This window comes from Pseudophryne corroboree, chromosome 4, assembly GCF_028390025.1.
Source record: "Pseudophryne corroboree isolate aPseCor3 chromosome 4, aPseCor3.hap2, whole genome shotgun sequence".
Classification (NCBI taxonomy): domain Eukaryota; kingdom Metazoa; phylum Chordata; class Amphibia; order Anura; family Myobatrachidae; genus Pseudophryne; species Pseudophryne corroboree.
In genome coordinates, this window is record NC_086447.1 from 230,421,346 (window position 1) to 230,434,301 (window position 12,956).

Genomic DNA, 12,956 nt, shown 5'->3' on the forward strand with positions numbered 1-12,956 from the left:
TCATATTGATCTTCTTGTTATTCCGAGCCAATCTCTCTCAATTTCTCTCTCTCTCTCTCTCCTTCTCTTTCTCTCTCATTTTCCCTTAAATTGTATTGTATTGTATTTCCTGTGTAGTTATCTGGTTAGGTAGTCTATGTTATATTGTAGTGTATGACTTGTATTGTGTTTAACTCTTATTGCAAGTATAGCATTCATAATATATATATTAGGCGTTGGACCCTGAGCACGGTATCTGTGTGTTTCTTATAGTATTAAGTATTCTCAGAGCGTCAGTGACGCTCAAACAGCTTTAAAGGTAATAAGGTTATACTGTGTTGCATTTACACTCTAACATTACACTAAGGTTTTACTGCACAATACACTGTTTATGGTTTAGATACAAAGGTTTAATATAGTGAGCGTCAGCGCCGCTGGTGATCTCCTCGTGGTCCCGAGCGTCCGCTACGCTATAGCGAATCATTACGTTAGTCAACAGCCAAAAACGTGCCTGCCTGTGATCTCTTGGCCGTGAGTGAACTTGACGCTTGAGCGTCTCGATCACGGCAAAGCGATTATTACGCAACTAGCGTACCCTTACGGTACTTCATACGTAGATAGCGTACAGTGTTCTTAGACCTCATAAAGGGTATTATATACGATAAATATTTAGCTTTATCAATATAAACACATGAAAAACAGGTAACCACAAGTGCAGTAATTATTCATTTGTTTTTATGGGTAGTTTTCATCTTGAACCATGCAAAGCAATTAACTATATCATAGTTTTTCAAACTTAGTCCACAAGACCCCAAGCAGTTCATGTTTTCCTGGTCTCCTTATAGAATCACAAGTGAAATAATTAGCTCCACCTGTGGATCTTTTAAAATGTGTCGGATCTTTTTAAAAATGTGTCAGTGAGTAATGAATACACTTGTGCACCTGCTGGTTGTTCTGGAAAATGTGGATTGTTTGTGGTTTTGAGAACTGATTTTTAAATCCAGTGAACCACAGTATATCATACTTGCCTACCTGACCCTCTCCATGAGGGAGAAAATGCTCTGTTTCTGGACTTTCCTGGTAATGTATGATTGCCATCACCTGTGGTGAAACACCTTTCTTATCAATTAACTAGCTCACCACAGGAGATGGCAATGATAAATTACCAGGAAAGTCCAGGAACAGGGCATTTTCTCCCTCATGGAGAGGGTCAGGTAGGCAAGTATGCAGTATATATTAATCTTATCTGACCTCAGCAGATGTACATGAGCTTTCAGATGGTTTATTTGTAGTACTGTAGCAACTGTTTTTATTCCACCCTCCCATGCAGTATAGTGTTAAACAGAGTTCTTAATAAAGTATTCTTACTCAACATCAGTATCTGTTCTATGTATAGATGTGTCTTCAATCAATTTTGCCCCATTTCGTGTGACACGCCTGGCACGATTTCCGTGCTGAGTACTTTGGGCCTGATTGTTTAAGGACAGATGGGTCCACGGTTATCTTGACTAGTTTTCTGTGCCTAGGCACAACATGACTTATTAGCATAAACCCTTCATCTATTGTTCTCAGCTGCAATACAATACAGAGAACAACACAGCAGGGGATTAAGTCATTACAGCAGGGGATTAAGTCCAACTGGCCAGTCTCAGTTAATCCTATTAAAGGTCAAGATAAATGTGGACCCATCTGAATTGCAAATGCAAATGTAGGAAGAGGTGCATACCTCCTCCTTCCTGAATTTGCGATGTGGTCGCACCTCAAATGAACATCGCAACCATCGGACAGGCAGCTTACTCAGGCAACTTACTAAGCTTTTGACCCGCAAGCCGCACTGCGACGGCAGGCAGCTTACTCAGCCTTGCCATCGCAGTGCAGATTGCGGGGCAAAGGAAACTACATCTTGCGATACAGTCCTTGGCATCGCCACTCCCAGAAAATGGGAGCGACACGCCCCCGTTTTCCTGAATGCTAGCTGCCCTCGCACCGACTTTCCCCGTGAACAGTTCTGCTTGTCAGGCAGAGGTGTTCGCATTTTAGAGAGATAAGAGATTGCAGGACCCGTTCTGCACATGCACATGCCTTCTGCAGTCCCCGAACATCGTCAATATGCAATAAGGATCGCTTTTGCAATCCTTACTAATTTAGACCCTTATTCCTCAATTTTTGCTACATTTTCCTTGACATTTTTCTACTTTTTCGCTGATTGTGATTCTATCTCCATTTTACTGTTTACTTTGCAAATAAGGTATTAGGTAATTAGAATTAGTTTTTGTAGCAAAGGAATACAGTTGCATTTTAAGTCTATTTAACCTGGATTGTGTACTTTTTCCTAAACTATGCTACTTTTCCTTTCCTATTGTGTTACTTTTCCTCATTTTATCATCAGGTAGCTTATTATTCTTGTTATCACTCATTACAAATGTAAAATGGTGTTCCAACCAATCAGCTCCTGTCATTTTTCAAACACATGACAAGAGCTGATTGACTGGAGTACCATTTAATATTTGCAATGTGTGATAACAAGAAAATCACTCACTGTTAAATCTGCCCCTTGGTACTTAGGATTAGTGTTTTGGCATGGCCAGTGTGTGGCCCGATAAATGGTTGAAGATAGGTATATGTGGACACATTATAAGAGACTGTCTTTTTGGAGACAAGATAGATCACACCCCTATCTCCATTACTACTTACACCCACCTTGAAAATTGTGCAAAGGATGCCTTGCTCTGTCCCTGTGGCAGTTTGCAGCATAAACTGAATTATTATTATTATTACATTACTTTTTTGGTCTTATGACTTTCTGGGCCTTATTGAGTACCATAATGTATGCATAATGAGGATCTTTATATTTGAAAGAACTACAGTAGCCTACTCAGGGCTTGTTAAGAGAGGAGAGGACCCCTCTCGCTAGCACAGTTACAATGTAGACTCTTGGTTGAGTCTACTGCACATGCAGAGGACTCTGGGAACATGGTGTCAGCGCCATGTTCCTGGTGAATTCTCTACTGAGCATGTGCAGATCTTCCAGAAAATAGTGACTGTACTTTTTCCCGGTTATTTCTGCACACAAACACCGGAGAGGTAAGTAAAATGCATGGGTGCATAGTCTGCGGAGGTGGCCATACTGGTCCATGGAGACACCCATTATGGATACAGTATATCTATGAGCTAACTAAATTTATTAGCAAACATCTGAGACTTCAGTAAAATCCTGAATGTAACTATGGAAGATTTTTTGAAAAGTAGGTGACAAAAGTGTGTAAACACCCTAGCCAGTAAGAGGTTAAAAATGAAGTATTATTCACATGATTTGGTCCAGACTTTACTACAATTATGTATTTCTGTTCAATCTTTTGGCTGTTTTAGATAATTTATGCAAGGACCAATATGCTTAAAATGCATCTCAAAAGCTATGTCAGGACCCTTTTGTTAAAATACCCACCTTATTACACTTGACATATGGCATATCCTCTTGTGAATAGAAAAAAGCTTTAGACAATGATCCCACAAAATTAAGCATTCAACTGCAAGCCATCAGTTTAAAAAAATCAATGCTCGCATGTTTCCTGTTTTTTTTATGTTAAATGCATCTGCAGAATCTGACAATGCGCTTATTCTTTTTTTATTATGTGCCTTTTAAGAACAGATAGAAAACATAAAATGGACAGTCACTCACTAGACAAACACTAGTATTTACTATTGGTTCACTGAGATCCCTTTTTCCACTTCTGAAATAAAATTGCAGAGTTTGCTATCGGCCTACCTGCTGTGTAATATCCCATGCACAGTTACTGAAATCATTAGTGGCATGCCTTCTGTAATTCTTTTTTTACACATTTGCTTTCAATTTGAAGTTTTGCATAATGATAGTTTTCTTTAAATAAAAGCCTATTTGGCAGTGAAAGTCTTTTGTGTAATTTCTGTCTGCCTCAGTGCCGGTCTGACATCCTGAGTTCCAGTTCCAATAGTGTTAAGATATTAACCTTAAATGGTGACAATAGATGAATAAGGTAATATTAGCCCTTGCAATTAATTTTCTTTTAGAATGATAATATAAATATTGTATATTTTGTGGCATATTTTAAATATTCAGAATGCTGATGCTTTTTTCCCTTATTTTCTAGGTAATAAAATAAAATGAAACATGGTTTATTCGATCAAGAATATTACAATATTTGCAACTTCAATGTTTGGCTTTTTAAGGTAACACAAAAGACACACTGACAAAAATATTTTTTTTGCTAAATTATGTGTATTTGTCATTTGTGCATTAACAAAAGAGTGAGAATTTTACAGGACAAGGAAAAATTAGGTGCAAATTTATGTGAGCGACATAAAAGCTTTATTTCATGATAATATCACCTTGCATTGGGAATTTACTGAAAAGTCTGCACTAAGGTAAATGTTTATTAAACTACATTACATCAGTCTCTGAATAATATTATTTGCAGATCTAGCAGGGTATTTGCAACACATGGGTGCGTCATGCTTTTTTTTGTTCCCTATAAAGAACGTACTTTATAAAGCATCCATGTATCCTAATTTAGGATACATGTATAGCCTTTTTTTCTATTATTATTATTATTATTATTATTATTATTATTATCATCTTTTGTTTATATGGTACCAAAGAGTGCCCACAGTGCCATACAAAGGATAAGCATAAAAAGAATGCATAATAAGAGAATAACAGAACATACATTCAATACACCAGGTAATTATAGCGTTATTATTAGTATAAGTACAAAACTGTATACAGTTCCTTACATATACATATAATATACATATAATATACCTATAAGATACAGTACATATCCTTACAAAGAAATAACGATCAAATAGGGTTTGAAGTAACAACATGGTTAAAAGTGGGTAGACTAGATGGGCCAAGTGGTTCTTATCTGCCGTCAAATTCTATGTTGCTATGTTTCTATGTTACAGTAGTATACAAGGTCATAAATTACCATCATGACAATAGTTTACATAACTAGAATGTGAGTAAAGTTGAGCAGTATAATAAATGCATGGATGCAATTAACAACAAATCTCATCACATATATAACATATAAGTATACAAAACAACAGGGACAAATTAGGAAAAATGTGAGTCAATGGACAAGAGTCATAGGAGGGAATTCAATTGGGTGTGAGGTTATGCCAGTAAAAAAATCTTGCACACATCTCAACCAATTGTGGATTACCGTGGGTATGCACGCTCCCAATACCCATGGTATCTAGCTTTACAGGAAATGCACATGGGTGTTTTCAGGTCTGCCAACCCCTCGGTGTGAGAAAAAAACATGATACTTACCATTCCAGTGATCTCCCCTCCATCTTTGCACTGGGAAGGCAGCTTCTGGGAGGCTCAGGAGGCTGTTGTAAGATGTAGTTCTCCCCAGGGCCGTAACTAGGTGTGTGTCGAAGGTGCCTGGCACACAGTGCATATGCTGGCTTACCCAGTCTCAGGCACGCATGTCATGTCACAAGCCTCCTGCCCCGCACACTCATCTTGACAGTGACAGACAGCTGCCAGCGCCATTGAGCAGTGCAGTTCTGCCTGGCGGCTGTCAAATGGAACGACAGACTGCAGGCTGCGGCTCAGACTGGCCGGCACGCAGTCTGCAAAGAAGGAGGGGGTGGTAGGACGGGAGGGCACAGTCACACACAGGAGCCGCAAAAGAAACAGGAGGAAGTCAGGAGAGAGAAACACATGCTCTGCAGCAAGTGCAATACAGGACTTCTATTGGTCACTTCAATTGGTCAGAAAAAAAAGTAAGGGCAATAGTGAACTTTTTTTTTAAATAAAAATTGAAATAATTAAAATGGAAACAGAGAAGACGCAGCCGCTGGAGCAGCCAGCAGGACACCGCAGCAGCGCATCTCGGCATTGGGAGTGGCCTCAAACATCGGTGTGCTGCATCCCACCTCCCTGACTGAGCCCCTTAATAGAGAAGACCTCGTAGCTGCTGTGTGACAGTCCCAGGGTTGACTGCGCTATGAGCCAGAGCTTGCCACCTGCCTAGAAAAACTAGACCACTAAGTGTGGAGGAGAGGACTTCTGTAAGTGCACTGTCAGGGTGGGGGGTTGTGTGTGTGTGTGTGAAGGCGTTCTCAGTTTCAGGTGGGAGGGGAGGAAGGTGTTTGCATATACAGTACACGTGCTGTCAGTGTGAATTGGAAGCAGAGCAGTGGAGGTGTTTGTGTGACAGAGTTATCAGTGTGGGTATGATAAGAGTAGCGGGGGGGGGGGGGTGCTGAGTGCGTGAGATTTGATAGTATTGTCAGTATGAAGGTAAAAAAAAGTTGAGAGATAGGGTAGTGACAGGTCAGGAGGAGAAGATATAGAAGCAACAAGTCCAGAGAAGGAGATGGTGAAGCGAAGGGTCCAAAGGAGGAGATGTGGTAGCAACAGGTCAGGAGGACGAGGAGGAGATGGGGCTGTGACAGGTCGGGAGGAGGAGGAGATGGGGAAGCAACATGTGGGGAGGAGAAGATATATAAGCGACAGGACGGGAGGAGGAGTAGGTGGGGAAGCAACTGGTGGGGAGGAGGAGGAGATGGGGTAGTGACAGAATGGGGGGGGGCAGAGGAGACGGTGTAGTAACAGGTCAGGGGGAGGAGGAGGAGATTGGGTAGCGACAGGTCCAGAGAAGGAGATGAAGAAGAGACAGGTCGGGAGGAGGAAGAGATGGGGAAGAGAATATATCGAAGCAACAGGTCCAGAGGTGGAGATGGGAAAGCAACAGATCCAGAGGAGGGGATGTGGTAGCAACAGGTCAGGAGGAGAAGATGGGTAAGCAACAGGTGGGGAGGAGAAGATATAGAAGAAGCGATAGGTCGGGAGGAGGAGATGGGGAAGCGACAGGTCAGGACTCAGGAGTAGGAAATGGGGAAGCAACAGTCAGGATGAGAAGATATAGAAAAAGCAACAGGCCAGGAAGAGGAGATAGGGAAACAGCAGTTTAAGACAATTACCAACTATATATATTAACAAATATATGCACATTTATTTCATGCTTGATTACTGTAATAGCCACACAGACAAAAACAAAATGGTTGCTGGTTAACATTAAGAGGGAGGAACAACATGCAAAAATGGGGAGAAAGCAGAAAATAATTAAACTTCATTAATTGTGTTATAATTATACTGTAGTAGTTATTTTTCTGAGTAGGGGTTAATTGCTAATGAGGAAATTACATTGCATGGTATCAGAAATTCTCTATATTGTCTGATTGCTTTTAAGCACTCTGTATTAAAACAGCAGTTACTGTGATGCTCTCTGTATTTTGTGTCTCTCTACCTGCCACCTTTTTTTCTCTCTCCCACCCAACCCTATCTCGTTACTCTACTTGCCGTAATGTGTAAAAGGGGACTCTACTTGACGTAAAGTATAAAAGGGGATTCGACCTGCCATAATGTGTGATATGGGCTCTACCTGGAGTAATGTGTAAAATGGGGCTCTACCTGGAGTTATGCATAAAATTAGGCTCTACCTGGCGTAATGTGTGACAGGGACTCTACATGGCGTACTGTGTGATAGGGGCTCTATCTGATGTAATGTGTGACAGGGACTCTACATGGCATACTGTGTTGATAGGGGCTCTACCTGGCGTAATGTGTGACAGGGGCTCTGCTTGGCATAATATGCAAAATGGGCTCTTCCGGTGTAATGCGTGTAAGTGCCGCTACTGTGTGGCGAAATTTGAATAATGAAGACTACTGGGCAGCGTAATATGAATTTGTATTATTTTGTTGTCACGCCCCTTCCCCATGAAGTCATGCCCCTATATTTTTGCGCACTTGCCCTATTTTGAATATGGGAGGGAGGGAGGGGGGTGCCGATGCAGTTTCTTGCACACCGATAAAATGTCTAGTTACGGCACTGGTTCTCCCAGCTGTTGCCTCTATGAGGAATCACACACACAGGTGGCGGGGAAAGGGGGGGTGTATCACATACACATCGGGAATCAAATGCACTTCTGCACTCATGCATTTCTAAAGAAATCACTGCGTCTCATTTTCTGTCCTCGTTTTGAATAGCATAACCTTGCAGCTGCAGGAAAAAGCCTGAGTCTTTAAAATATCACACCCTCAATTGAATTCCCTCAACAGGGTGATCTACTAATGAGAGCTTACAATCTAGAAAAGTAGTTCTTAACATCAACCTTTTTTTCCCAACAGGTCATGTTTTCTGGATTTCTGTCTGTGGAAACAGGTTGGACAATTACTGACGCAGCAAAACAGATTTACTTACATGTGTGCATGATTGATGAAATCCGTAAAATATGACCCGATGGTGGTACTTAAGGACTAGAGGTGAGAACCCCTGCTGTAGAGGAAAGGATAATGGTAAAACAATAGGAGCAAGGGGAAATCAGACTTACACAGTCTTGACAGATAGCAGGTGCAAGCTCAGCATTCAAAGTTGCTGGAGGACAGGTAGAACTGGTGATAGGGTAGGTTCAAATGGGAAAGCATTATGGGACGAGACATGGAAAGTAGAAACATAGAAACATAGAATTTGACGGCAGATAAGAACAACTTGGCCCATCTAGTCTGCCCCTTTTTTTTATCTTTTAGGTAATCTCAACCCTTTTTGAACCTTAATTCTTTGTAAGGATATTAATATGCCTTTCCCAAGCATGTTTAAATTGCTCTACAGTTTTAGCCTCTACCACCTCTGATGGGAGGCTATTATATTTTGGAATTGCAGATAGAGGTTATGGTAAAACAGATAATAACAAAGTGGACATAAAACAGAATGAGGTAGGAAAAAAGACACAATGCAATAATACTAGTAGTAGTAATGATAACAGTCCTATGCAACAAAAGGTAGAATTACTAATTGTTTCTGGGGGGTCGAGTTGGTAGAGGAGTTGGTGGCTTTTAGGCCATGTAATCTTTGAGGAGAAGAATATTTTAAATTAGATAGTGGGATAAAGTCCAGTCTAAATCCATCTTAAATGCAAACTCAGCCATAGCAGGCAGTTGCAATTACTCTCTTAAATACTGTTCAGTACTGGTTACTGAATCTATGGGTACAGGGTGTGGCGAGCAGTAGACAAATAGTACAAACAGGCTAATTAATAGAGGGGCAGATAGAGGGGATGAATTGACATGTAAATAAAAAAACAAAATTCCTGAAGATGAGGAGATGAGGATAAGTGGATCCTGTTAAAATGAGATAGTTTACATTTGACAGTGTGACACTGTGGCTTCACAAAAACTTCCTATATATATATATATATATATATATATATAGCATCGGTTTGGTGCAGAACTCTATGGGGTATATTCAATTAGGGTCGAAAGCTGCCGTCTGTCGAAAAGACCTATTCAATCCCAGCTAATTTTATTCGACAAGTTGAATTCCCCGAGTAGTATGTGAATTGGCGGTATAGCTGCCGATTCATGTACTTTTGAGGGAAATGGGGCCAAATTCGACAGGATTTGGCCCCGTTTCCAACATTCTCAGTCCGACATAAAAAAATGTCGGACTGAGATGAGGGACCTTAGTGGAGGAGAGGGGGTAGAGTCACGGGGAGACGGGGGGAGCCAGACGGGGGGAGAGCAGTGCTGGAGGATGTCACAGCCACCGCTCACAGCCAGATGGGGAGAGCCGCGGGCAGCCAGATGGGGGGAGAGCAGTGCTGGAGGATGTCACAGCCACCGCTCAAAGCAGCGCCCACCCGGCTCCAGCAAGCAAGACCTCTTGCTGGAGCCGGGTGGACGCTGCCGCTAGCGGCGGCTGTGATAAGCGGAGTGGCGGGACGTGGAGACATGAGACATGGGAGTGGGGGTGGCGGGCTGCAGAGCACTACCTCTGATGGGCACCCTCCGGCCAGGCTCCCGGCAGCGCACCCCGGCCGCCACTGACAGGTCCTCTGCCGCTGCTGACAGGTCCTCCGCCGCTGCTGACAGGTCCCCTGCAGCTGCTGACAGGTCCCACGCTGCCGCTGAAAGGTCCTCTGCCGCCGCTGACAGCATCCCCCGCCATCTGACAGGTACCCCCATCCGCTGCAGTTACCTCTCCCTGGCTGCAGCTGCCGGGAAGAGGCAGAGAAATGGGGGGAGACGGGGGAGAGCTGCGTGCAGACGGGGAGAGCAGCGCTAGAGCAGCGGCTATATAGCCGCTGCTGTAGCGCTGCTCTCCCCCGTCTGCCCGCGGGCCTAAGCTCTTGCATCTTAATTCGACTTTTTTTTAAAGTCGAATTGATAATGCATTGAATAGCCCAGGTCGGATACATTCCGACAAATGAATATCGGAATGGATCCGACTTCAATTGAATATACCCCTTAGTGACTAAAATCATAACACATACAGCAGTATAGTGTGAAGGCAACATTTCAGTGCTGTTTATTTCATGGCACTTTCATCAGGTCAAACAAGTATAACAAACATCTTACCTTAAATAGGTGCATAGCCCAGTGACATGCCATTCTCCGGAACCAGGGCGGAGAACCCACCCGGTCAACGCATGTTTGTGATGTCTTCGGCCGATGCGTCATCACTGTGCTCCCCATCACCATAGTTAAATGATGCTCAGTCTAAACACAAATGTACAAAGAGCATTTGTAACATCTAGCATATAAAATACAAAATAGCTTTTGAAGTGCTATCTTCTATAAGTTATCCCTAATAAATTAGTCATCTTTCAAAGTCAGTAATGGAATAACCATTCATGTTAATATGCGTGGGTACACAAATTTGATCAATTTACTGTAGCTTCCAAAATTAACTGTAGATGTTCAAATTCTTTTGCAAAATGGGGACATCCTTGGGATACAACTAAAAAAATGTTGGCAAAAGTGACAATTTGTGTAACCTGGAAAAAAAATTTAAGTAACAGAATTATTATGCTGTTGTATCAGAATCCCAATGTGGGTAATGAGCATGGTAAACTTTAACACAAAACTGAATTTTCAGGTACAACCTCAGGATTTGAATGAATACAATTTTTTTTAACCTTTTTTGCTAACAGAATCATGTTTACTGTTGTAAATTTTAATTTAACCATATCATGGAAAGAGAATTGTTTATGGCTGTTACGTTTTTAACCAAGTTTTTTTTTTTTTGCAGGTAGTGACATTAATAACAAAGGAACTAACACAAAGAGAACTTGTTGAGATCGGAATCAGTATGATATCCCAGCTGTTGGGATCCCGTTGGTCAGCATACCGACTACGGAATCCTGACAGCTGGAATACCGGTGGCGAGTACAGCGTGTCTGCTAGCCACACTTTGGGCCCTGTGGTGACCTTAGGTCACCACTCTAATCTATTCCCGCTCGGGTGGGATCCGGGTGGTGGTCGGAATTATGACCACCAGCATTTCACTTTGTGTCAGGATTTCGGAGTCGCTATTTTGACCGTTGGGATCCCAGCAGCCGGCAACGTGATTGCCTCCCGTCACATTGTCTGGAGAAAGAACATATCCTATAAACTTTATGTTAAAAATAAAGAATGAATACAGATACATTAAAATGAAGAACGACATTGTTTTTCTTATGGAAATCTGCATCTGCTTGATAAGTCACATAAGTACCTTCAAAATTAAAAAATTAGAGTTGCATCCAAGATGGATAAACTTCAAGATAGCTGCCATACTAGTCACATACCTTAAAACTTTTTCCCTCACTCCCATATCATATTGGTAAACAGTGGATTAATATTTCCTTACTAATCTCCTTTTTATAAAAGGTGCTTCCACACTTATGGGCCACCCTGTATTTTCATGGCTTTATATGCAAATGAATAAAAGCATGCCCATAGTATTGTTTTCATTCAGTGAATACTGATAGTTTACAGATCCCTAATATAACGTACTAGATCACTCATTTAAAATCATTTCCCTCTATGAGCAAAATAGAGCACTTCAACTGATTCATTTGTCAACATCTTGTACCTGTGTTGACTTTTATGTTTTAGGCTCTACAATATGTCCATATTTTTATGGAATTGCCCAAAAGAAAGATTTGTTAGTAAATAAAATAAGACCTTAATTAATGAGTAAAAAGTTTTGTTTTGCCCCCTTGTCACGCAATATAACTCTGATATACAAATCAAACAAATATTGAAGAATAACTGGTATGTTCTGAAGTTAGATACAGTATTAGCAGAATATCTTCCTGAAAGACCAAATGTGCTTTTTAAAAAGGCAAAGTGGGGAATTAAATTGTTTGAAAAGTCGGTTGGGTGTCTGTTTTTTCCTGTCTATTAAACACCCAGCTGACTTTTCAAACAATTCAATACCCCCCAAAGAGTTTGAAACTGTGTCAAGAAGCTGTTTGGAGACAACTCCAGATACTGTATATTAAAATGTATTGAAAGGATTTATCCTTGTGGAAACTGTAAGGTATGCAAACTTGCAGAGAATGGTTCAAAAACTTTTATAGGTAATAGTGAATTGAGCCTGACAAATATTAACATTAAAAATATTGTAATACTTAATTTGTTGTCTATATACTTGTGTTTCCTTGTGGACAGAAATACATAGGGACAATGAAAAGACCCATGAAGATCCGCATACTGAATTTAGAACACACTAAGAATATTAAAAATGGACTAACAAACCATAGTATTCCCTGTCATTTGAAAACTTACTATAATTGCAGTCCTGATGGTATCAAATTTAAAGGCAAAGAATGTGTTGGGCCAGACAAAAGAGGAGGTGACAGATTAAAGCAACTAGTAACAAAATAAATACAGTGTATTAGATAGTTACGTTAGACACCATGGATGGGATGTAATGAAGTCTGAGTGTACATGTCATTGTTTAGCTTTGTACATGATTACCCCTTTAATAAAACGTCCAAGTTTGGCCAGCAACCCGCTGTATAATTCATTTAATAAATTCCCTTTTTGGTAGGGTGCGGGCAGGGGACATTGAAGTGAAGTGAAGTGGGTGATCCTCTGGGTGGTGGGTGCAAGGGGATTGGAAGTGACACCTGTACTGGAGAGAGGGTGCTGTTCT

At 41.2% G+C, this 12,956-nt stretch overlaps 1 long non-coding RNA gene across 1 annotated transcript; it reads left to right on the plus strand.

The window, feature by feature from the left end:
* The first annotated feature begins 4,114 nt into the window (after positions 1-4,114).
* On the plus strand, positions 4,115-12,239 carry LOC134911298 (uncharacterized). The gene is made up of 3 exons (XR_010176460.1): positions 4,115-4,185; positions 8,165-8,299; positions 11,064-12,239. It is a non-coding gene; the product is annotated as an uncharacterized LOC134911298 (long non-coding RNA).
* Positions 12,240-12,956: the final 717 nt, after the last annotated feature.